Genomic DNA, 26,568 nt, shown 5'->3' on the forward strand with positions numbered 1-26,568 from the left:
ACTATACCGTGTAATTGATTTCCGAGTCTATTAGGAAGTCGGGACTATGGCTTACTTGTTCCGCGTGTTTCGCGTCTACCTTCGTAACCGAGTCTAATTGAAGGTTTGCTTTCGCGCGGATATCGTGGTCATCTACAATGTAAATGACGGCTCCCTTATTCGTTGGCTGTAAGACAAACGAATCGGAGACTATCGTATCTCATCAATCTGTCGTAACGGTATCGCCAGATTATAAATTAAAATTGCGAATTAAATTCGGAAATTAAAGAAAATTCGCTCATTTATTCCCCTTCGAAATATCTTTCGTCGAACTTCCTTCGTATAATATCTAAAAATCGGCGCTAAAGATGCAAGCGATCCGATGTACTAAAATTTCAATACATATATCAACGTTATACCGAACCTCGGATTAATATTCAAGCCACGTCGAATTTATTACGATTATATGGATTAGAGTTGCGCTTAAGCGACGTTTATCGCGATTAAGTGGCCATTATCGCGAATAGATACCATCAGTTTTATCCCAGTTGCGTTATTTATCTCTATCGAACTATGCGCAAAATTACACACCGAAATACACACGCTAAACGATGAACAATCGAGCGAAGAGTAAAATCCTGTAAATGAAAAATACCGCGAGAGTCGGCTGTCTCGAAAAGTTTCGGGGAAAATTCTTGCGAAAACTGGATACCACGTACTACGTACATTCCGTGAAAATGGCGTTTCATATGCGGTTAATCCTCCTGGCTCTCGACGTAAAGCATCCTAGAAGCGCTCTCAATCCGAAAATAAAGTTATCTGAGCGCGTAGAGAAGAAGCTGATGCGCGACGAGTCGAAGGGAAGCGAAAGATTCGCGGAAAATTGTCGCGAGGATCACACCGAAATCGAAGAAAAAACGATAGCCTCGAAGCAGAAACTATTTCGTATTTGTGCGTTTCTATACGGGTTAAACGAAATTCCGAATCCCAGCTGTTCCTATGTCTCGTCGTTATCCCGTTCACCCGGCTATTGTGTCACGATGGACTATTAAATATACGTGTACGTTTGTTGGCTGGCGGAGCATGAAAGGAAAGGAGCAAATAACGGACGAGGAAACCGTCTTTGCAAAGGATGGAAATTTAGAGGGAGGCAAGAGCTTCCTCTCCGTCTCCGTGAACGATTCAAACGGAAGGAATACTCTTTTCCTTACGCGTCTCGTCTTCGTTTCTTCTCAATCTTCCAAGGAAATATACGTAGAACGAATAAAACCCACTGTCTCGGCTCCGTGGATGTTGCAAGCTCGATACGAAATTTGTCTGGAGATATCTACTTGTAAACTGTCCTCGATCCGAGGCCTTTCTTTCAGAATAACGATGAAATATTTCTACGACTAGTGCAGATGTTTCAATGGCGATTAATTGATGTTTCATTCGTGTAAGTGTATCTAGGTGGCAGCATGGCAAACGTAGCGCTTTAGTACTAGCAATTTCAGAACGTTTCTCTATCCGTCTTACTGTTAGACGCGGAATTTATTTTGATGACGCGGCTTAATAAGTGGCATGCATCCAAAGCTGCGCAAGGCATTCGTTCGTACGACCTCGTTAAAAATATCGAACCTGATTCAAATCCACAGCTGGAAATCTCATAGCTATCGTAATAATCGTTGTCGTTCTTTTCTTATTTGACAATTATGATCGATTACAAAGAAAATGGACAATTATGACTTTCTTTTACCTACTATACTTTCCTTTACGTATTGCGTGCATTCTGTACACTTTTTAATGTGTACGATTTTCAAACGTTAATCATAAATGTACAAGCATCCGTAGTCCAATTACGAATCGCAGGGGGACTGCGTAAAGGCCTTTTCAAAATCTTGGCCCACTGCGATGAACGACTTATCGAATCGATCTTCGGCCAAATTTCAAATAAAGATAACGCGTCGGATAACAAAGAATGGAAAGGAAATTTCAATAAATCTGTTTCGTAATTTCGCGATATTTTTTGCGAAAGTATCGGAAAGCTTAGCTTTCATTTCGGTTAAAAGCGCAATTATTTGCGTGCAATATCGTTCCTTTAAAACGTGCTTTCGCAAGAGCATCGTTTCGTGTAATAAAATGTAAGTAATAAACGATGATCTTGGAGAACGGTAGAACCGATCGAAGCTGCTCCACGATGCCAGAAAGCTATTATTTCCTCCTTTAGACGTGTTCTTTCAGTGCTTGCGGGAGAGGAAAAAATGCGACTGGAATAATAAGAATCCGAAAAGAGGGGTGGGAGGGATATAAATAGAGGGAAGAAAGAAGGAGAAGTAAGATAAAGGATGACATAGATACAAAGAGTTATTCCTCGTGGAAGAACTGGAGAAATTCAAGAGGAGGAACGATGCATTTCCGTGTACAAGTTTTCTTTGAAATCCGTCAGATGATACTCGGAGTGGTGCGTCTCTTCAATTTCATTCAGAACGTAAATTGCGATAACCTGGCCTGATTCCGTACGTGTATGTTGGCTGGGAAAAAGGAGAGTGGCCTAAGTATTTGCTAGAATAGAAATCGTGATGGACGCGGTGATTTAAAGTAGAGTCGTTATGGGTCATTTTTTAAAGATAATAAACGTTCGATCGAGCGATAAAATATGTTAAAGGAAAAATTGAGCTACCGGGAAGCTCAGAGAACGCTGTGACAACGATTCGTACGGATTAACTGGAAAAATTCAATCGACTCGACGGAGCTACGTAAGAGAGATAAAAAATTTGCCGCTGTCATTGGGCAGATAGAAAAGCGGGCAGCGTCTTTCTTATTAAATCGGCGTAGGAACGCGACGCGGCGGATCGTAAAAATTTCTCAGCAAATCCCCCGGTATCTTTAGCACGGCCGAAATTACAATTTAAATAGCGACTCCCTTATTCATCGACCGTCAGATGTGAGCGCTCGCGACTTAAGGGTGGCTATCTTTGCCGCCGTTCCACTCTTTCTTTTTCTTTCTCGATGTCGATGGTACCGCGAGTACGACCGAGCGAGATGGAACGAACGAGAAGTTAGGATCGTGCGAACAGGACGAACGATAGTCGACGACGACGTCTGAGAAACTATCGCGAGAAAGAAAAGTAGAAGGAACGTGTAGAAGGAACGAAGAGGATGAAAGGCGAGGCAAGGGGTGAATTGGAACGAGAGATAGAAAGCAGAGGGTGGATATTCTTTGTGATGGGATTTGAGAGGCGAGCGAGGAGAGACGTTCTTGACTCGATGCTGTCCTTAAACCACGAAAAAGCTCGAGAAGTCCGAAAGCCAAGGGCTGAGTTCGCGGAAATGAAGATCCGCCGTGGTAGCCTTGTCGCACTTGTTCTTCACCTTCTTTCGTTCTCGACGAAGGAGCGCGCCAGCTTCAACGACCAGACCGCAGTTTTACCTTCTTTCGTTCGTTCGTTCGTTCGTTCGTTCGTTCGTTCGTTCGTTCGTTTTCATCGCCTTTCGTCGGCCACGGTCGACGAGCTTTGAACGAGTTTCCGAAATAATTTCCACCGCTGAATGAGCTCGATTCTTGAGCCACGGCAGACCCTGGTGAGCGGCGTTAATTGCTATCCACCGGTTCAATGGTTAGATGTGTTATCTTTATGACTTTTCTCCTTTCTTTTTAGTCTTTTCTACTTTTAAGTGTAATTAGGAATTTAAAGCGTCGAGATCTTGCTTGAAAATTATTAAGTAAATTAAGAGACGGATATATCGGGGCAAACGCTTTATTTTTAGATTATAGGAATCTGTTTCTTTAAATATAATTGCTAGCTTTCGAACGATTTCTCGTCTTTTGGAGAGACGCGTGTCCACCGAATTTCTAAATACGATCTGGGAATTTCAACGATAACGTTATTTTCCCACGTAACGTTGTTCCTTCTTCCCTTGAATCAGTGAGTATCATCTATTATTACGTATTCCATATCGTTGCGGTATAATGCAACCTTACGTCGGTCATCCAAATTCCAACGTTCTACGCCATTTACATCCCCTGGCTCGCGTGAAATAAATAAAGAGCGTAAATCCAAATATGTAGTATTTTTCTGCTAGGCAAATACATTCGAACCAGCAAGCATAAATCGTATATCGTTCGTTAAACGAAAACGTTGCCGAACGACGTTCATTTCGCGTGAAATTATAGTAAATTTGAAGGGACAGTGGCAAAGGAAAAACGATAAATTGTAAATGAAATTACAGTCACCAATTAAAACAAGTCATAAAACGATACAAACTCTACCGCGAGATCAAAGCAAAAGCCCAAGGAACACAGTGCATATTCATCAGTTTCCATCGACCTAGCCCGCCGCCTGTCGGCCGAAACAAAAATCGATATTCCAATTTGTCGAGACATCTAACGACACGATCGACACAGTCGCTCCTTTAAATCGTGTTTTGCCTTTCTCGTTGATCGTTAAGCTTCCCTGTTTTTTTATACCTATAGCTGGATGGTGCAAATTTCAATTTGTAGCCACGCGAACGTCTCGAAATTTCTTGGGACGATTAACCTCTCGTTCCCTGGGCGGAAGGAAACTCGCGACGCATCTCGCGAGGGAAACGCTGCTGGCTGTACGCGAGCGTCGACCTCGAAAATTGGATTTACCCGAGGATCGATAAGCCGTCTCATAAATCTGTCCATTATCGTCCCGTAAAGTTCTCCATACGAGTCGCGAGATCGGCGCAGTTCCACGTCTATAGATTCCTCGCGATCGACAAGATCCAGGGATTGCACGGAAGAAACGATCGAGCAAGGTCTCTGCTAGATTCATCGGTGAATCGAGATTTGCACCAGACGTAAGAAACCCGAATATACAGTATGTGCTGTTTAACTGGAAACGCTCAAACGTAACTATGTAACGTGGTGCGTAAATAAGTTCTTTCCGACGAATTTATTTTTATTCTTCTTAAGTCTGCTCTCTCGTTGTCAGTCTGGAGAATTTCTCTGCGACGCTTTGAAATTTCAGTGCCTCGGTCGAACGTCAAAAAGTCTAAACGAAACACGGTATTCGAGAGATCTACAGGTCCGTGGAGGCGCGATCGGAATATTGGTCGATCCGCAGTGGAAGAGCGGCTGTGAATTCGGCATTCCGAATCGGTCGTCAAGTCTGGAACGGGGGTGTCGAAAAACTAGTCTTCTCTCTTTCTCTCTCTCGCTCTCTCTCTCTCTCTCTTTCCCTGCTTCTTCACCACCCGTTTCCCTTCGAGCTTCTTCGTCCGTTTCTCCACCACCCTCGATTCTCCTCTGTTACTTTCGTCTGCTCGTTTCCCAGCTGCAGCCCCGGCCTGGACCGAGGAGTGCATTAAAATAAATTAATTTTCATGAGATTTTCCCGTAGCGAATGGCCGTTACGGGACTTAAAATAATAATTCAACGAGCCGCATGGGCGAAATTTGCATTTCCACGTCACGGCACGCTTCTGCCAGCCAGCCAGCGACGATCTTCAACGGCGTAACGGAAGTCGGAATAGAATTCAGAAGGCGGCAACGCCAGCTGAATGGAAGATGGGAACAACGTAGAAGAGCGAACACGAGGGCCACCAAATGGGACTGGAGAAGCGAGAAGCCGCTTGTTTATCGTAGAGACAGATATTCGCCGACTCAAGATAGAGAGAAAGAATCGCCGACTCGTTTAAGCGGCAGAAATATTGCCAATTGATAAGCGTCGCTCGCGTGAAATTTCACTCGTACAGCTCAGGGTAAAAGGTATCTGAGCGCTGTCATGGGAATATACTAAGCGAGCCTGTTCGCATATCACGGTTTCCTGAAATTTAAAAGAGTGATTTAACTTTTTAAATCGCCGGTACAGTAGTGGATTCGCTAATTTCGCGAGAGAAATTACGACGGATAAAAGCTACTTATCTTTATGTTGTTATCCTTTCACGGATTTTAACGAAAGGAATTCTTTTTGTCAAAGAACACGGACAATACGGACGGCTATAAAATAGTTGATATTCTTGATATATCGCTGCTTCGCTAAAAAAAACGTCTTATTGTACTTTAAGATCCACTTGAAATAATTGAACGTACAGCGACTTCGCTGAGGTTGCCTTTTATTCCCGCTAAAATTGTTCCATGTTCACGATACATAAATTACTTTCGCGAAGTACGCTTCGTGGGATATGGAATAATATCTGTTTTCCTTGTTACTATCAGTATTCTGACTTCGTTTCAAATCATTATACGCAATTGCGAACATTTTCTTGGAAAATCAAGGCATTTGAGATTGAACTCTGGCTTTCAACAACACAAACAATCTCTGGAAACGTTCACTACGCGTGGATTTGATATTTCATGGAATTATCACGTCGTTTCACAGAACGGTCATTAATGGCCTTGCCCGAATGTCGAGTCCTTCGAAGGCGCCGAGTCTCAAAGTTTCAGCATTAATGTTTAGTTCCGTTTTGTGTAAAGCGGTTCTGTGAGCGGAAATCATCGTAAAGCCGGAAGACGAGCGAAACAAAAATATATGAGCAATTATAATTTGTACTATTTTAAAAACCTGCTTGCAACCTGCATAATCGTAGAAGCCATTTCGACGTGTCTCCGAGAGGGTAGCGAGGGGACGAGAATTACGATCTCATTTGAGAATGTCCCCAATACCAGATCGAGCGTTGACTCTTTTTATTGGACAGCAGTAAACGTGCCGAGTGGAAGTGCCTCGCAGCGTCGCGTTTATACGCGATAAACCCTTCCGAGTTCGAAAGTGCCCTTCGCCACTCCTTGACCAACCTTGTCGTCTCCTCTATGCCTGAGCCGAGGCAGCGATGGAACGTGTTATTTTCCCTCTTAGGTTTTTCTCGGTTGTCGTAACGGAACAACGTCGGCACGAGAGTGTCTGGTGTCGATTAAACCCGAAGAATTTCCCCGCTTTTATTCGAAATAATAGAACGTTCCGATAAGAGGTATTTCGTATAATGGATTCGTTCTACTGTGTTTCCAATGGGTCCTGCACCAACTAACGGACGGGAATTTAGCGGATCGATTGACCATTTGTCCTTCGCTTCGTCTGTTCGTTGCCAATACGAAGCATTCTGGGAGCGAACGGTAACAGACGATGAAACATGGATACTTTACAAGAACGAGTCCATTGGAAATGCTGAATTTTTAGCAGCTAAATGATCGTTGTACACAGACCAATGTACTTCTGTATATAGGTACTATAGTTTGTAGGACAATGCAGAATTCGTCGTATTATCGATCTAATATCTTCCGATTACGAAACAGGTTTCCAACTACGGAGCTCTAACTCACCGAACGTAGAGCGTAGAACGTAGAAGCAACGATCGTCGACGTCCACGAGAACTCTCGCCGAAAGCTCTGCAACGAAAGAATGAAATTCTTATTAAACAAGTTGTTACAGATTAAAGCTTTTCACGTTTTCACGTACGTGATAATATTTCACACTTATCAAAGATATTATTTATCGAAGATGTCTATTTATATAAAGATTTATCAAGGATTTATCAAAGGTTCGTTATAGGTTATTTATTATCTATTAAAGATAAAGATTGTAAATACAATATCTTGCAGTTCTATCACGGTTCTACAGTTCTTGTTAATTAAAAACTTCTTATGAAAACGAAAAGCAGGTGACACACATTCGACACTCCTCCTTGGAGTATCGCGAGAAACGTTATACCCTGTCCCTAGTCGTATCGATGTTAATTAAATTAATTGCAAGAAACGTTGCCTCGTTCGTCGAATCAAAATCCAGAAAAGCTGTATTCCACTAACGAGTTACAAACACATTGAACGAATTTTCGTATCAATCCGCTTGTTCGAAAATCTCGCTAGAGATGCATTTTCATGTTGATAATAGAATACATTCTTTTATGTTTCGGTGCCAACGATCGATCGGTCCGTTCGTTCTAAACGCACCAAATATTTTGCGTCAGAAGAATCAACGACACGCGTGTCTCGACCGATCGCCACGATGCTTAACCACGCATCGGTCGATGCATCGTATTCTTTCAATTAACTCCTCGAAAACTTATTGTTACGGCGATAACTTATTCGTCGACGCGGTATTCCCTGGACGTTATTCTCGACGTTCGAATAAAACAAACCGAAGCTTGCTCGTGGAGATACGTAGACAGGAAGTAGCCGGAAGCAGTCCCCGGTGACTCTTTTCGAGATGGGGGTCGGGTCCAGCGAGGGAAACGAGCGTGTCGTACCCGTGAGCTTTTCTTCTCCCATGACGATCCTAAAAACCGATGCACCATTCCAGCCTGCTGCAACCCTTCCCCATCCACCCCGTTCATCGTTGGACCGTCCCTCTAGACCGGTCTTTACAAGCTTCTTCTCTCTCGAGTGTTTATGGATCGGAGACGACACTTGGACTCGCTCGGGTTCCTTCGTCGTCGTGACTTCGACCGACCTTCCAGGAATCGTAACGAGGCTGGCCGGGCCGCGTGTTGCGCCACCATTACTTAAAACTAAAATTAGTTCCTCGAGTGCACCCTTGTGGCCTAGCTGCGCCGAGCGGGAACCGTTGGAAATTGTTAGACCGTATTGGCAGAGTCCCGGCGCACGCGCTGCCGTACAAACGAAATCGTTGGATCGCGATTACGTTGGAATGCACGTAGAATTTCAGCATGATGGTCGGACTATATAGCGATACCTTTACAAACAGTGGCAGATACATTTGAAAGAAGGTATAGGTCAGATTTGACCGAAAAATCGGCTCTGTTTTTCATCTTTTACAAATTCAAACGATTTTTCACGATTTCTCGTACGTACGTATTTCGTCGGCCATCTATAAATCCATGTCTTTTTTTCGCTACTTTTATTCCTTTTTCGAAAAGGAAAGGATAGAACTGCTTCTTCCTACTTCTCGTTTTCTTTAAACGCGAAGACCCAGAGAGGCAGAAAATTCGTACGCGTTTTGCCGGACGATCGTGCAGAAATTCCGATGGCCGTATGATTACCAGACAGATGCTCGGCGCGGCACTTTCGTTTCCTCGTTCCTCGTTTGTCCGCATATCTTTGATCTTCTAAAGCGTCACATCGAGCGACGCATCTCAAATGGAAGGGAACAATGCATTTAAATGGGGACGATCCAAGGCGGAAGTCGTAGCTGGGTCGCGTGCACTCTCGTCCGAGCATTCGGCTACGAAACAATTCGACATAGTTTTCTCCCTGCCACCGTCCAACTGCACAGTTTTTTCGCCGGAAACCACTTAGAAATATTAAACTTTGCCACTCGTGACAAGTCACGCTATCAAAAGTTACGTATCAAAGTGGAAAATGATTAGGAACGAAAATCGCGTAAGGGGAATATGCGAGAAATTGTTATCTTTTGCGATGCTGTGCGTTGGATGATGTAATAAGAGACTGGAGCAGTTCTATAGATGACTCGGTCGAGAAAATTAGAGAAGAAAATTTCTCCGGAAAGTTGCTTGTACATTAATTACTTTTCCCTCATCATCTTTCATTTGCTTCCTTTTCTTTTTTTACATAATTAGAGACTCTTTTAATTCAATTCGGAAGGATTTATTCATTCACTTTTTTTACTCTTGAGATAGATCAACGTAGAGCGTAGTAACTCCGATGCGAGGTGAAAGAATTTGAATGTGCGTGAAATTGAGATTTGCAAAAATAGTCGAAGAAAAAAATTCGCTGCTCTATCCATAAAAGATAAACATTTTTATCGAGAACCCCGAGTAATAAAATTAATCGTCTAAATTTTCCAATAATTCCCTTTTCGAAAATAATTATATCGCGATATAAATTCATAGCTATATTACGAGAGTTAATATACTAATTAATATGGTAATTAACGCAGATTATTAATCCGACGTTTTGTCGCTAAAGCTCATTAATATTTATATTCTTTATGATATTTCGTACAGTATTGTTTCAACTTACCAAGAGATGATATTTAAAAATGACAGTGCCAGTGGAGTATGAAAGTTTAATAATACCTATCTTTAATCTAGCTTCGTTGAATTAATCCGGAAATAAAATTTTTTCAAGTTGCCTCGTATCGAATCTCTGTGACCGGATTTAAAATGGCGAAAAGCGTGATTCGAGTCTCTTCGATTCTGCTATTTCGCAAAACGTTGGGCTCGCACGTCGTTGATCTATGGCGTTCTAACTTGATTTATCAGGGCGCCCGGATGATATACTCCGATATTCGGATTTGAAATGATAATGCTACTAGCGTGGTATTCGACTGGCTGATTGACTATCGGTTTATTAAGTTGAAAACGGCAATACCAGGGATTCGAGTTGACTACCTTTCTGTCAAACGTTGTCAATTGATATGAGATAGTAGGTTCGAGATATTCCTGAGTCGAACCGAACGTATCTTCAAATCGACGGAAATGATTTTTAAACGTATCTCGTCAATTGGTCGGATATCATATATGTATTCGTTATCGGCAATTACGAGAAACTTCGTAAAGAGATATATACGCGACACATTCGAAAGATACAAATCTGAATTCGCGATCAAGCGATCGACGAAGCGTCGAACCCCAAACATCGCCCTTCATCGAAACGTCGTCGCTAATTACGTACAAAAAGAGAGAGAAGAAAGAAAATGAAAGGGTATTATATACATATATGTATACGAAACTGTGAGACACGTGCTGTGACGAATGACGAACGCAACGGCGATAAATCAACACTTCCGAAGTATCGTCCGAAAAAAGCGCGCGAGCCCGCAGATGTTACTTCCGTTCGTTCTCCGTTGTTTAAACACCGTCCACGGGATTTCCTCTCTCTCTCTCTCTCTCTCTCTTTCTCTCTTCAACGAAGTCGCGCCCGGCCAACAACCCAATTTTTCGACTCGAAAAACGCGGTCACACGGCGCGCCGCAGTCTAACCGGGTAGAGACGCGAGACCAAACTTTCGTAATTCGCACAGACGCTGCGGAAATGTCAACTGGAACAATCAACGCCGCGCCACGTTGCAACGCGTGTCCCACGGGCACGATGGGCATTCCTTCCGACTAGCGACTGTCAGACTGGCCCTCGATTTATTATGCATTCCGTGAACAACGGTGATTACGAAATTGCACGATGGAAATGGAGGCTCCGGACGAATCGTGTTCGAGCTTGAACGCTCGAAACTTCACGTCGAACGGTTTATAACGTCGACGGATCTTTTGGTTAGGTTTCAGCCGATCGAAGGATTCTAGGCATTGGATTTTTCCGATCTTTTTACGAATCGTACGAAAGTTGTACAAGATATTCGACGGAATTGTATGTTAATTGTGAGACAGCTTTCGCAACGACGACAATTCTGGACAAAAAGAGAGTGACGCTTTAACTCGCATGTAAACTTCGAAATTGTCTGGTACAAACTCTATAGCAGACCATTAGTATCCTTTATCAGGCTCATTTTATCGTATCGTAAAACTCTGCCCTTTCTTCTTTTTATATTTTCAATTCTTTTGCCTTCGGTTTCCTTTAAATAATAATATAACGATTGTGTTTGACAAATATCCTTCGCTGTAGACGCTCTAACTTTAAAAACGTAGAGAAAGTTTCAAATATTTTATATTTCGCGACAAACGCTACGTACATATTACGCAAATCGATTCGCAAGAAATTATTTAGAGTAGATTAGACGTTACTCTCCGATCTACCGTCATTATCCGCGATTTTCTATCCGATTTATATTTTTGAAACACGCGTACGCATGCACACGTACGCGAGTAGGACGTCAAATTTGTTCTATCCAGCGAGTCATCTAACGACACGGTGGATCTCGGAATGTTCGACGAGTTTGAGCGGCGAATTACTCGAGGTTTTACGAGCAACTCGAAAATTTGCGATTCCAGCGATAGCTTTCGGTAATTTCCGTTAAAACCGCCCTAAATTAATTTCGCTTTAGTCAGCGTTCAAAATGTGCAGATTTGGAACTTGGAAGGCAACTTTGAATTTAGCTATTACAATTTAACTCTGAATCATTCTTAATCCAGAACGCGTTATGTACACAGAGATCTCGAGAAATTGCTTGTGTAACATGGTTGCAATGGAGATACTAATTTGTAGTAATTGACTTTGAGATTAGATTGAATCCGTAATACGCCTCGAATAAGAAGAAGAAGGCTTGAACGCGTAATACATTTAATACGCGTTATATCGTTCTTTGGTCACTTTTATTCGTTTATAATCGATGATCGTTAATGGCGTTTTTAGAAGCAATACCATTCTCTCGCGTCTTTTTTCTTTCTCTCGTTTTTCCTCTTGCCTTGCTGGCAACGTGTAAACGGTTACTTAGTAGGCAAATAGGTCGGCCAATAGGAACTTATTTCTGCGTCACGAGAAACAAGGGAATTCCCTGTGTGGCTGTGTACTGTGCCGATGATATCATCGCTCGTTCAATCATGGCTCGAGATACACGTGCGTTCAGGACCGTGACTAAATATACGAGAACCCAATCCGTTTTGTTCCTCCTCTCTATCTCTGTTCCTTAAGTCTGACTCGTTGCCCCTGGCCCCGTTGCTCGACCAGTCGATTCACTGACAATGAGATCACAAGCACAGCGCAAAAAAACACTTTCTTCCTTTGCCGGACGACTTGGACAAGGTGCTCGCCAACCATGGAATCGCTGGCGCGTGGCTGCCTTTCTTCGGTCTTGAAGTCTCGAGCAACGGGGTTGTTGACACTTTTCGAACGTCATTAAGAACAACTGTATGTATATATAGGTTGTTCACACTGTCTTTGCTGTTTCGAGTATGGACGTTATATCAACGTACATAAAGTTGACTTTTAGTTGATTATTGCGATTTATTCGAGAAAAATACTTTCGCGTTTGTAGTTATCTATCCATTTTTAATGGGTTTAAGAACGTTAACCGTTTCTGTTTGGAGAGTTGCTTTCAAAAACTGTTTTAGTCGCGTTTCTAGCCAGAGGATACCGTGATGTGGAAAGTAGCAGAAGGCAACCGCCACGAGAACTGCTCCCATTAAAATGGTTTTTTAACCTACGATACATTCACGAGTTTAAAGTAGCTCTCTTCGTAATTGCTTTTGTGTAACTTAATTGGCCCGCGGCAATGCTCCAGAGTAACGTATTCCACTCGCGAAAAGGTTAAATATAATTAAAGCGTATGAAAATGACGTGTATCAGAGCACGGTGCAAAGTCTTAGAGCTCGTACCACAAAAACAGAAATCTTTCGTATTTAGAGGGACGCTTGGTAGTATTCGATTCTATGGTTATTCTTTCAGGAGTATTTAACTCGAGAATTATTAACGTCGTAGCTTTTGTCGTTATCGATTTCCAATTTATAACAATTTGCAGTTCACTGATTTTAGGAAAATGTATAAAATTAAACCAAAGGAAATATCTAATTGAAATATCATGAAAAAATGTCGGGTTTCATTAATTCCAATACAAATAAACGTTACGATATCGAGTTTATAGAAATTTCATTTATATATAAAATTTTCATTGAATCGAACGAGAATTAATTTTAGAAGCTGAATCGTAGAGTAGAAAAAGATGAAATATGCTATTTTATTCAGATTGTACAATGAAACGTTGACAACACCGAGTATTCGTGATTGAATAAACAAAACGAAAATGTTCAAAACTGTGACAAATCTTTTTATTTATTTCGTTATTTCGTTTCGTTACGTTCTATCGTTATGTTTTTCCAGGCTTTTTAAAATACGCGCTGCGGCAGTATTTCTATGAAAATTTTTCATCAATTTTATTTGTTATATATGCGGCGGAAGTTCGGAACAAAGCGATGAAAAAACTCAATGAATAATAATTAAATATGTAATTGCTTATTTTGGCGTAACGTTTTCATATTTTATAACAAACACGGATCGTTGGTTTTTTTAATGAAAATAATTTTAAAAATATTTTTTCTTTCATTTCGATCCGGGTAATTCTAACGAATCCTTGAAAGAGTGTACAGGGACATTCGCCAGTCCTTCGACATCGTTGGTCAAAGGAGCGGCGAAATACAAGCGCAACATCGCCGGAACAACGATGGCTTTGTATAGATCTCGTTCCAAACGAAATTAATATCGCGTTTCAGGAACGCGTTATATTTACTTTAAATCGAGAAACGCGTATCGATCAGCGCAGTTTCACACCGTAGGTGTGCTTGCGCGTACATTTCGCAACGTCGATAACTGTTCTCGTACACCCGGAGAGCTGTTACAAATATTTGAGAGGTGACCGTATGGTTCGAGCAAATGAACCAAGTACCGTGGAAGTGACTTTAACACTAACCGTACCGACGCTTCACATATACCTATTTTTAGCCGGTCAATTTCGATTTGCTAATATTCAGACACAGAATTTCATCCATCTGAATACTCCTCGTTTATATTTTCTACGTTTTTCAATAACTTTCTCATTGAACGCGCAGATATATTCAGGGATAAGACAGAATACAAAACCAATGTATCGAATTCTATGAGATTTGTTCGCCCCTTGGAGTATTTGATTTCTCGTAGGCTTCGATCTGGGCTTCGTGACTCTGAAAATGATACTGTATTTAGATTTCGTCTAGCTATAGAGAACTCATTACGGAGGGAGTATATTTGTGAGAAGTATTTCTCGAGAATCTGCGACAAGACTTCGTTGTGTTTATGCGCTACCTGACACAGGGTCTGTCGGATTATTCAAGCGCTTACGACGAAGCCATACACGTGCCGCATTCAGATGTCTACAACTATAGCTGGCTGGCTAGATCTACTTGAGTTCAGAACCGAGGACCCAGACGGAGAACTTTAGAAAAAGCCGTAAATTTGTCGGCAGTAAACGGTAAAAGGTGACGAATTTTCCTCGGTAAAAAGCAGAGAAAAGATTGAGAAATCGATTAATCGGATAATAGAAGAATGTACATAAAGTTAGACGAACGGAAGAAATAACGATGATAATATTCGGTCGATCGATGAGAACTTGACCAATTATCGTTACGATATGGTGGCAAAGTAAATTTGCAGATTATCGCCACTGCTGAGTCGCTGGAAGTCGACGTGAAAAAGTGAAAATATCCTTCTTCGATGTTACAAGAACATGTGTAAGATCTGTATCGTCGTTCGGCCAGTTTTCCGAAACGATTCGTCGTCGGCTCTTCACAGCGTTCGCCGACAACAGCTCGACGATATTTAAACAATTATCGTGCTCGGCTGACGCAAACGCACAAACAGCTATGATATCGGCTGATAAAAGGCCGACGAAAGAATTGCCGAAGGCAAGAACTCTGAATGGTATGTGGTCTGGATGTATTACAAGCGAAGCCCGAGCTTCGAGTCATGTTCACGGTTAAATGGCCTGTAAAAGACGAACAATGCGATTGTTTGAAATATCACGTGTCTCGGGTCGGGGTCGTTTAAACATCGTTAACGGGTGGTTTTCTGCGAAACGGAGCGGCTGTTGGGCGAACGCGATTTGAAATTCGCGCAGATGAGATTCAATGACAGCGGTTTCGTAGGACGATTGTTCGAGTCCGAATTAATGCGCGGATACCAGAAGTTTTCAAAGTTCGGACCCAGACGTGCTTCTACCGCTGTCTGCCGGCCCCGTTGCATTTCCGCTGCTTGAAAACTTCGAAAGTTGATATCGCCGCATTAATTTGACGGAATGCTTCGCTAAAGCGAGACGTTCGCGTTGGCTTGCCGCAATTCCGGCAAACAACCGGCGAAAAGACAACGCTCGTCGTTCTGGATCGATCTGTATCGATCTGTATCGATCGGTCGCCCGTATAATGCTTTGAAACGCGTTCTTCAACGACATTTCTGGCCTCTGAAATATGACTGTTCGTTTCGAATGTGGAAAACAGTGGAGACGACTCTGGCCAAGTTTGTTCTTATTTTAAAGTAGCTATCTTAGTAGCCGAATTTCCATGATCTGTTGATCGTCGAAGCCGCAAACACCGTCCTTGTCTTTGAACTTGTTACGGTATTTTCTAAACGTCCGTTCGAATAATTTTCTTCGCGAAATAAGCGTACGTTTGGATGAAATACGCGTGGCAGAATTGGCTGACGATAACGCCAGAAATACTCGAAACTTGGATCCTTCCACGTAAGAACTGTCCCTTCTCTTTCGCTATAAAATTCCGGCTTTGGAAACAGTCGGTACAACTGCAACGGCTGGCTGTGTAGTCCACGTGCACAGCTTATGGCGTCCAGTTCTAAAGGGAGGAACCAACGGAACGAGGGTGGAGGGAAAGGAGGAAGTCGAAATGTTTATCGAAGTTATTCCGGGGACCGAACGAACGGTCTAACATAAGCAAACTTTGCCGTGAAAGGGCAGCAAAAGCTGATTATGCCTGCTCGCTTTACATCCTGGCGAATTAAGACGACCGCACCAGTCGTCTGGGCGTGTCTGCTAATTATATTTTTTCATTAGCGAAGCCGTGCGCGGCGGAAAAAAATGAAATATCCTGGGGAGGCTGCTGGTCGAGACAGTACTCTGAGGAAACAATAAATTCTGCAACATAACCGAGAGTGTAATTATTCGATATTCGAGCATACGATTCGAGTTGCTTCTACGTCACAGTATCTCCGAGTGTATTTTCGTGACTTTGGTCGTTTCTCTTTCCACTTATTTTTACGCTTCTTGCCAAATGACAGGATATTTTTATTAGGTAAGGTCTGATTCACTGGCAAGTAGTCGATTCTTCGGATTGATCCGCGTGCCTCAAGTTGGACGACTTTTTAGGTACGAACGCGTATCGTTGTTAAGCGGATTTTAACTTTTGCTAGCACAATACGTCGTTTTTTATCGGATGATAAAGCGGGATTTATTTCGAAAAATGTCAGCCGTATGTATTTCCACTGCTTGCTTTGTTTCAATAAACTACGGCTTCGAAATGTCCTATATTTTCTAGGATTCTCTGATAGTTATTTATCGCGTAGTTACACTCTGGTTATCGACGCGAGAGGAATAAAAAATAAAACGGAAAACGAAATTCGTTTAGCTCCAACGGCGTTATTCTCCGATAAAATTTCGCGAATAAACCGCTATTACAATATGGACGAGCAAATTTGTTTTTGCAAAAGTTCACTTATCTGTCGAACGATAAATAGCTTCGAGCGAGCAGCTAAATATTTTGGCGAACGAATCACGAAAAACATGCGGTTTTTGATTACAGATAGAGTAATAGAAAAAGAGAAAAAAGAAGAAAAGAAAGAAAAAAATAGGAGAATAGCAGGGAAAAGAAACGGTGCGAAATGTTACTCACGCGTAGTTAGTGGGAAACTCAATTTCGAGGATTAACGATTCGTAGTCTTTCGAGGGTGCAATCGCTTTAACGCGATACTGTTCTTTCGCTGGCTATCTCCCTTAGCCGGAAGCGAAATGAAGAGATATTAAAGATGAAAGAAACACGAGGATAGATAATTCTCCGGTGGTAAGAAGCGCGATGAAAAGACCGAGGTGGGAAAGGAGAATAAATGGTACACGATGTTGCAGCTGTTGCAATAATCCCACCGCTCTTATCTGTGTGTATATCGTGGATTGATAAGGGTAACGCTGAAAGTCAAGGAGATTAATTCGGTCCGATGAGAAAGGGAGCATTGTGTACGGTGGTAGGAATATCGCGAGAATAGTTGAACCAATCTCGATTCATTTCGAACGTGTCGAGTATGAATTAAACATGGATTCGATGTTCTTAACGATGCTCCGAAACGACGTTCATAGAACGGCGAGTAATTATCGACCGAGTTAATGGAAATAACCTTTGCCTCTGTCGAATATTAATAGAGATAAATCAAAGAGGAAAGTGTACGTAGATTTAGGGCGAGGAGACTTTCGTGCGACGCGAAGACGTTGATTCGACGCGAATTCGAACGAAAGTTTGTTCATAGAAAATACGCTTCTTCGGACGCTTAACGCGCTCTTCGAGAAAGTTGGCGTACTCCAGCCGCGCGAAAGGGACATTAAGCTCCGATCCAGGCAAATATCTGTTTTCAAACGTCCGTTGGATATTTGCACGCTCGCCTGAATATTCAGCAGCGGTCGACGAGCTCGCGCGTGTACGCGAGTCGTGCATGAATACAACCGTACAGATATTATACGGCCATTTACATAAGACGTGGGTGACGTTCGCGTGGACATCGGGCGTAGACGTCAGCCTCCAGAACCGGTGGAACGGCGGAATTTTCAACGACAGGACGGCATGCCCGTGGAAATTCTCTAACGCCAGTTCAGCGATGCTAAATAGCCGGATTTGACCGGATGCTCGAGAGAAATCACGCCACTCTACAGGAAGAGAAAGAGAGAAGGTGAAAACCATGGTACACCGTTTGCTTGCTCGAGCACCGATTGTTTGGACGAGTGGCCGATTCAAGAGGCAAAAATAGGGTTCTCGCTTCCGGGGGAAAGATCGTGATAGGGGATCCTTGCGTGTGTGGTTAGGAGTTAACTCGTTACCTTACGGCTTTTCGGCTAGATCAGCTGCAAACCGTTTCTTGCCATACGAAATGAATAGCGAATAGAAAACGAACGAGAAGTAGATCGAAACTGGTTGCATGGTATTTTTTATTTTTGCCTTTATAAATCGAATGGAAAATCCAAGTTAATCCTTTGTAACGTTATTGGAACGACTTGGCGATCCTATATACCGTACCTCTATATCTCTATATCTCTTAAATATCGTTTTATTCGAAAATCTAGAAACCACTTACCGGTACTTCTGGACGTCGATCCGATATTGAAACTACTATGAGAGAGGCAATTTAAAGAACGACGGCCAATCGATATACGTACCGAATTATCCAAAGCATATTCGGTTACGTAATAAATGATAAATCCGCGTTACGTTTTAGAGCCGCCTTCGTTGCCTTACGCGTAATTCGAGTCGAACTCGTGGTACGGGCTACCAGTACGGTACCAATGGATTACCGAATACAATCGTATTTCGGTGTTCCGTTTCACACGTAATACTAAGACGGTAATGAAAAAAGACCGATACTCCGAGAAGCTAGATTTTCATTTTCCGAACGTATTTCAAGTTACAAGGTCTTTCACTCCAACGAACGACTTCGTTAGGCGATCGGAAACTCCTGTTGCAGGCTCTTCTCGTTTACCGCATCAGCGTCGAACGCGTTTCGAAATTAATCGTTGGCCTCGAAGCGTCGAGCAGAACGTTTCACATACTTGCTGCATATCCCTGTCGGTTTATTTCGATCCAATCTGGTGCGACACCGGTGGAATATTTTAACACCGTAACACCAGGAAATCGAATCGAATTTAATCGGTCGATCGAGAGAGCTTTACGCGCAGCCATTTACGATTTTACTGTCGCATTGCATTCGCGATTTATACGTCTTTGAACGGCGGCCGGAACGTATTGAGATTGCCAGCCGATACTTCCGGTTATATCTACGCCCCTCCTAACTCCCGATGTCAGCCAGACTCGAAAGCCCGTAAAATTATCGACAGTATCCGAGGAAATAAAGACGTCCCTCCAGGCGAGAGACGAAAGTTCGACTAAAAAGATCGGGCCGATTGTACGACGTCAGCGAAACGTTCCTAGAAGACGTTTTCACGGTGAATTGTGCTTTTACATATAGTGCCATCCCTAGCCTGCCGCTCTGCCTCTGGATGGATCACGCGGAAGCAAGTTTTACGTTTCTCAGACGCTACAGCTACCTCGGCATTGGCTGTATTATACGTGTTAGAGATATTGGATGCTTTGGTATTCTAATTTCGTAGCCACATACCCAAGTGCCTCGTTCAAACGTACTATCGAACTCTAACTTGCCACAGACTTCACCGGCAATGTTCAAAGTACCGAATGCGGATTAAAACGAAATATTCTAAAGCAAAGTACGACTCAAACGACGAATTAAAGTCACGACTCAAACTCCTGCGTCCTCTGGTATCGATAGTGGGTTGATTTCGACTCGGCTTTTGGGGTTTTGCTTTCGCTCGAAACTGTACGTAATTTATCGTAATGTATATCCGACTTTTCGGCACAAGTATACATATATCGGTGGCGCGAAATCGATATTCGAGGCAGGTGTTCGACCGGTGAAAATCGATCGCATCGATGCGAGTTCGAGCGATAAAACTCGTGCCGTGCGTCAATCGGTGCTAAATTTAGGCTTGGCTTGTACCATAAGCCGCGCCGACTAAATCTGTTTCGGCTATATACTACTACGTTGTTTTGCTTTCAGTTTCCTTCGAAACGTTTTGCTCTTGATAAATTTGACTGCTCAAGGAGCAAACGCATCCACCATTGAACATTCAGCCGCGGAGATTTCATCCATCGAATCTCCGTGTTCTCTGTCTTACTTCCTGCGATTAAGAGAAAAAATTTTGTTGCAAGTTTTACACCACGTTACCATATGGTGCTCTGGTTTGCTTCCTTTAATTATTTGTATATGTTTCAGCAAGTAAAATTCATCGACGATCAACGTAATATCGGAAACAACGCGATGTGTGTTTTAATAATAAACCAATTCTCTGTAATTGTTATTCCAATATGTTAACAGCGACGTAACATGGTAGAAACTTATAGAGGAAATATTTGGTTCCTTTCGGTAGAGGTGGCCTTGAGTCTTATATACGAGTCTCGATATTAAGTATTAAGGAAATTTCTTGATAAACGCCCTCCATATATATGAATCGAGTCGTCAAAGATACAGGATATCCTTCTTTGTCTCGTAATCTTTAAGGTAACCAAAGTATCTTTCAAACGATTCTCGACTCAGCCCGTAGAAACCTATCCGCTTCTTAACCAGCGCAAACGTATGACAAAGCCTCGGACGATGGTACAAGAAGATGCACGATCCACTGGATCCACGGTCCACGTAGATCAAAGAGTAGATCCATGATCCAAAGAGGATTACGTAACCAGCGATGAGAATCGGTGGAAGTGCGTACCGAGTCTGCGGCTAACCACGCTACAGGGCGTCGTCTGTCCCGTAGATAGCGACGGTAACTTGAATTTGAATACGTGTACGCCCGTCTGCCACGACGTATAATCGTATCTTTGGCTGTGCGTGTGGCCAGTGATTTGGTGTGTGCACGCGTAAGTAGATAGTTGTGGTTCATCGTATTAATCCTATTGCGGTGCAAACGAATCAAGGGAGTGGCAATCTGATCCACGTAACGCTATACTCTCAGCTTCTCGCTCCTATTCGCGAGTATCGATATCGTTAGAGACGGATCGAGAAACGGATTTCGAGACCTTTGTTTCGTGATGACACGATTGTCAACGTCTACGATCACGTTGGTCGAGTTTGAAACAAATCTTCGATTCCGGTCATCCGCGTTTGCGTTAGACCTTTGTCGATTAATTCTCGTATAGCTTAGATAGCTCACAGATCAAGGAGAAAACCTTGGTGAAATGAATTTTCGAGACGCGAAACTCTCGACGGTCGGTCGTACACCGGCCATTTCCCTTCGCCCGCTATGTACACGTCGATCTCGTGAAAACTCTGTTTCTTATACTTATGAAAAATCAGCGTTCGACCGTGGTCCATCGATAACGACGCGAAACTCGCGGCGTTTTCCATTATACGAGGCTGGAACGAAAGAGTCGAAGGAGGTCGCGCGGCAAACAACGGCGATACATATCCAATTAGCGAGAACGGGCCACTCGCCGGAATAACGAGCCACTGAAAGAAAATGAACGCGTCGTGGGCGTGTTGGCTGGTTATTCCGTGCAGCCCTTCGGCTCGGAGACACGGTGCCGTGACTCGTGTCGAAACGTTATTGCCGCCAGTCTCCGGAGAGTCGAAACGATAAGGACACCGGTTTCGGATGGTTACGTGACATTTGAGGATTGACATTAAGACGGCCGAGGCCGTTGCGCCGCGGCTCCCCATTCACGGCGACATTTCGTTAATGCCACCAGCCATGGAACCGTCTTTAAGGGCGCTTTTTACGAGAAAATCCGCCGGAGATGCGGCAAGCCCTCACCCGTTGGTCTACGCTCGTATAAACCTGTGCGACGTAACTGCCGGAAGAAAAGGAGAAGCGCGAGTCACTGCGCGAGACATTTTCCAACGGCCCGATTTTTCCTCAGAGACGAATACACGGTCGAGTAAATTGTTCATCGTAGATAGTTTCGCGACCTGAGAAGACTCGCGATCGAGCGGACGTTCCATCCAATTAACAATTTCCAACGTTATACGACGCGTACGATAAATTTGTTTCGTTGTTGCTTTTACTCTGCTCTTTTCTATGGCCATAAAGTGAATTTTAACCCTTTCTTAGAGATGGCTCGCTCTATACGAAAGCGCGTGGAAGAGGGTGCAGAACGGCCATGTATTTCGATAGGAGACCCATTCGAAGAAGCGTGCAGGGTCGTCCATATATTCGTGGGGTGTGATGTTCGCGATAGAAGCAGGACGCATACACTGGAACTCTATTATCCATCTGTCTCTCTTCTCTTCTCTCGCTCTCCTTTTTTTTTCTTTTTTTTAATACTTCTCTCCATTCTCGTACGTTGGTACCGAGTGATACGAGCTCCTCTGTACCCCCTCACCGTGTCACAGCCAACCGTGTTTTCGAGGATACTCGTATTCAGGGTTGAAAGTTCCCGAGAAAATGATTACCAATCCGGCCGAGTGTCACACCGCGTGAAATTTTATCGACGTAATATTTGTCCCGGTGACAGGTTTATAACGGGGGCAAACGCGAGCCGCGAATCGAGTCGAGTCGAGTCGAGCGAAAAAATTTCGTGCCACGGTGATCGAACGAGCGTTCTACGCCGAGAAAACAACGCCAAGATCCTGATAATAGAGTTTGGATCGTTGCTTTCCAACTCGAAGATATTAACGCGTGAAACGTTGCTCTTCCAATCTGTTAAATCCTGTTGCCCGATACCGCTAAATCGGTACCATTAAATTTTAATCTATCAACCACGTTGGAAAAGAAGAAATTTACCACGAGCCACGTATACGTATTTACGATACGATCGGTATATGTTAATTTAACCTGACACCTACGTTCCATGAATTTACCATTAAATATACGAAACAATTGTAATTTGATATTAGAAAAGAAAGCAGACGGCCGATAGCGTGTATCTGCATAATACAACGTCAGATTTCGTAAGAGCAATCGTGTTATCTTTGTTTTTGTTGAAGATCCAACGTGTCACGGTAACGCGGACATGTCCGGCAATCCGAGTGTTAAAAATGAAATTACAAACGCTGGATGTCCTTAATCAGCCGTAATGTACGTGCTTTAAGCAGCGGAACAAGTAGGTCGCGTATCTGTCATAATCGGACTTAATATACTCGTTAGCAATATTTGTTAGATGAAGCAGTGTGCGTAAAAAGATAATCAACAGGTGACAGGTGAAATCTCTTTTAATTATCTTGCAATAAAATCGTGGAATTAATATATCCGCCAATTTCAAAACAATTATGTACACTTGGCGTGTATGGTTACGAATTATGCGTGCAGCTCTATCTTCTGTAAAATCGCGTATAAAAAAGGGGATTAAATATCACGAGAGTAGGATACGCGAACAATGCAAAGCAATTGGTACGTATAATAGGTATAAATTATAGGTATACATTGGTATATATATATATAAAAGGTATAAATTGAAGTTCCGGGGAGTTCGTACGCTAGTACGAGCGGATGGTTCATCGAAGTTTCAGCGTTTCCTTCGATCCTGCACCGTTCCGTAATACCGCGCGTATTTTTCTTTCCATTTCGCGTATTCTCTGTTTTGTTCTCGATCGAGGCTCGCGATATCCTCCTCGTTCCCAATTTTCTCGTACTCGGTACCAACAAAGAGTAGCAAGACATCCTCGCGAACCACGCAGCCGAGTCGGATCCCGAGAACGAACTTCAAAGTATCAAATTTCGATCGACATTTCAAACGAATTCGTGCAAAATCCGAAAAAGGAAAAGCAAACGGCCGCTTTATCTTCTCGCCCGTCAAATACACGGCCCAGAGTAACGTGGCCGAGTAGGCTATGCGCAAAAATACGCGCAGTGTGCGAAGTTTGCGACGAAAGTCGCGAGCAACGATTCCCGATTTTACGCAGACCCTCGTTCTCCCTGCCAGCCGGTTTTAATCAAAATGACAAAAACAGCCACCTCCGGCGCAAATAAAAGCGCATCGCGCGTCCGAGTAGAGCGTTTATCCGCGAAAGAGTTTTGCAATCTACGCTTAATAGTTACGATTGTGCATGCCACAGTGCCACTGTTTGTACCGATCACAGACCAGAGAATTAACGGAATCGCGAGAAGGTTGCGTAAGCCGGTTGCGAGCTATCTTCTCAAAGTTTAGCGCAAGTTGCATTAGCTTCCGTTTTTACTGCTTTTCGACGATTTTTTGTAAAACGGAACGTAAAGCGTTCGTTGGACGTTGTTCGAAATTTTCCAAGCCTGATTTCAGAGTCAGATTTCCCTGCTTCGATTCGAAGGAGAAGCGCAAGAGGGAAAAGAAATTTTGTCGCGCTTAGCGTGCAACTTAACGTCGCGTCGATTGCCTTCCATCTTCGCAACGTATATGATCCACCATGTAACGTGTAAAGCAGATACGAGGATGAAGCTATATCTATATAGAGATGCAAATATTGAAAATCGATTAGGATATCTACTTCTTACGAACAAATATTTTTCAACGTTCCATCTTCCTCCTCCCAACGATTTCAATTTTCTCTGTCAATTTTGTCGATTCTCGTCATCTTTTCTTCGTACCATTTACGCGTTAATAAAATTGGCCTTTGTACGCGACAAGTTCTATATTTAATTGGTTTCGTAGCACAAATACGAATATTCGTGTATAGTTTTGTTTGGTAACAGCCGCGTAGTTGTAGCAAATTGAATGTATGTACGTAACTACATATATAGAAATTGTTCCACCAATTGGTCGCGCATTGTACAGTTTTCGTTTCCAGTTTTCATCGAATCGTATCGTTGCGTGATTTGATTACGAAAAATTAAGAACGTATAAGCGAAAGCGAGAATTCTTGCAATTTTTCGAATCGAGTCGTGAATCAAATTTGCATCGCGTTCCTCGAGTAGACTGTATAAATAAATAACGTTTTGTTTGTGATCCTATTATTTTCTAGAAAGAGAGAGCACGAAGAACATAGTACGAGACTAAGATTACGGATTTCATATTTAACACGAAATCTTAAATTTTTATCTTGGATCGTTTAGAATTCGCGATTTTTGAACGATAAATTTTTTATCCATAAACAGCTGAAAAACTTACGTAAGCTGATACGTACAAGAGTCTGCCATTTGTTGGAACGACATCGTGCAATGAATTGTCCGCGAAGTCGCAACAAAAATGAGAGAAGATTTTGTTGGAATTTCGAGCGAGTACAAAATGGCCGAGCTACGACGTTTCCTTGGAAACTTTCTTCGTTTCTTCTTCGACATATGCACGAATGAATAATCACGCTAGATACAGAGATAGAACTGCTCCATTTTCGCTTTTATCGGACAGCGCGTTTTTCGTGGTTGATCGTTGGCCTGATTTCCAGTGGCCTCACGTTCGGTTTACCAGCGGAGCTTCTCTCTTTTGCGCGATACGTGCGTCGAGATAAAGATTTACCGCGTATCGCCAAACAGCCATGTCGCGAATAAATATTAGATTACGCGAATAATGTGCTTCTGCCAGGGTGAACGCGGAATAAAGTCGCACACGCCTCGCCAACCAACTAGCCGATCGTTGCTCGTACTTCGATCCAACCAATTCGTGTACCAAATTGAACGTGAATACGCTGATCGCGGAACCACCACACGTTCCACGTCCAATGGATGCAATTCTAATGCTAAATCGCTGCCGAAATCAATAATACGTTTATCTTGGAAGAATCCCGCGCGATGTACACCCACGTTTATAAATACGACAGGCTCTCTCTTAAATTTCGAGTCGTGTTCCAGCTCGCAACGTTATTGTTGCAATACGCGCTCTTTCAGTTAACTCGATTATCGACGATTTTCATTCGTTTCCGATGAATTTCTTTCAGCGACCAAAAACACTCCGTTGTTTAGATAGCGTAAGACCGAGATATGCGGCAGATATAGAGAAGGCCATCAGGTTCCGATCGATCCTCGTGTTAATCTACACGCGCGTGTATCTACGCGCTCCCTTATCTATTCATCTATCCGTTTCTCCGTCTATCCCCTCTGTCCTGTCCGGCTGTCGATGACGGCTTATGCAATGCCGGAAACTGATCGGATTCATTGGGGCGGGTAATAATATTTTGCAGGGTCGAGCAGGTTCGTTCAGTCTGGCCGGTTCCCGTCCCGTGAACAGGTCGTATCGATTAGCTCCCTATTTCCCTTCTCTTCACCCCTCCCCCTCCCATCCCACATTCATCCCCTTTCTTCGTTTTCTTTCACGTGTCTTCTCCTCTAATAGTCTATCGCGTTGCGCTCTTGCGTTCCGTGTTTGCTGCCGACACCTATATACCCCTTCGACCATCTGCCTGAAACTTGGTGAAAAAATTGTCTCGCGTGCTTTCTCGTCCAGCTCTGATGGATAACCGATTGTTGCTTGCCGCTGTTTGCTCAGCTACGGGGCTTAATGGACGCGGAATGTTATGCTATTTGCGGTATCGTTTGATGTATCGGCTTACGGATAGTACCGTCGTGCTGTTCGTTTCCAAGATTTTCGAAGATTTTTCCCGCTGAAAGAGACGGTAAAAGGCAATGGTGTTGTTGGAGAGG

General features: G+C 43.1%; 1 protein-coding gene and 1 long non-coding RNA gene across 2 annotated transcripts in view; one reads left to right on the forward strand and one right to left on the reverse strand.

Annotated features, from left to right (window-relative positions):
• LOC126872304 (spermidine synthase) overlaps positions 1 to 26,568 on the forward strand; it is a 191,434-nt gene that overhangs the window by 67,409 nt on the left and 97,457 nt on the right. The gene's annotated exons all lie outside the window — the stretch shown is intronic.
• LOC126872313 (uncharacterized) overlaps positions 1 to 26,568 on the reverse strand; it is a 161,518-nt gene that overhangs the window by 64,752 nt on the left and 70,198 nt on the right. Inside the window, exon 5 of the long non-coding RNA XR_007691936.1 lies at positions 7,240 to 7,305. This is a non-coding gene — a long non-coding RNA (uncharacterized LOC126872313). The remainder of the gene's footprint in view (positions 1 to 7,239; positions 7,306 to 26,568) is intronic.

The sequence above is a fragment of the Bombus huntii genome, chromosome 13 (assembly GCF_024542735.1).
Source record: "Bombus huntii isolate Logan2020A chromosome 13, iyBomHunt1.1, whole genome shotgun sequence".
NCBI classification, from domain to species: domain Eukaryota; kingdom Metazoa; phylum Arthropoda; class Insecta; order Hymenoptera; family Apidae; genus Bombus; species Bombus huntii.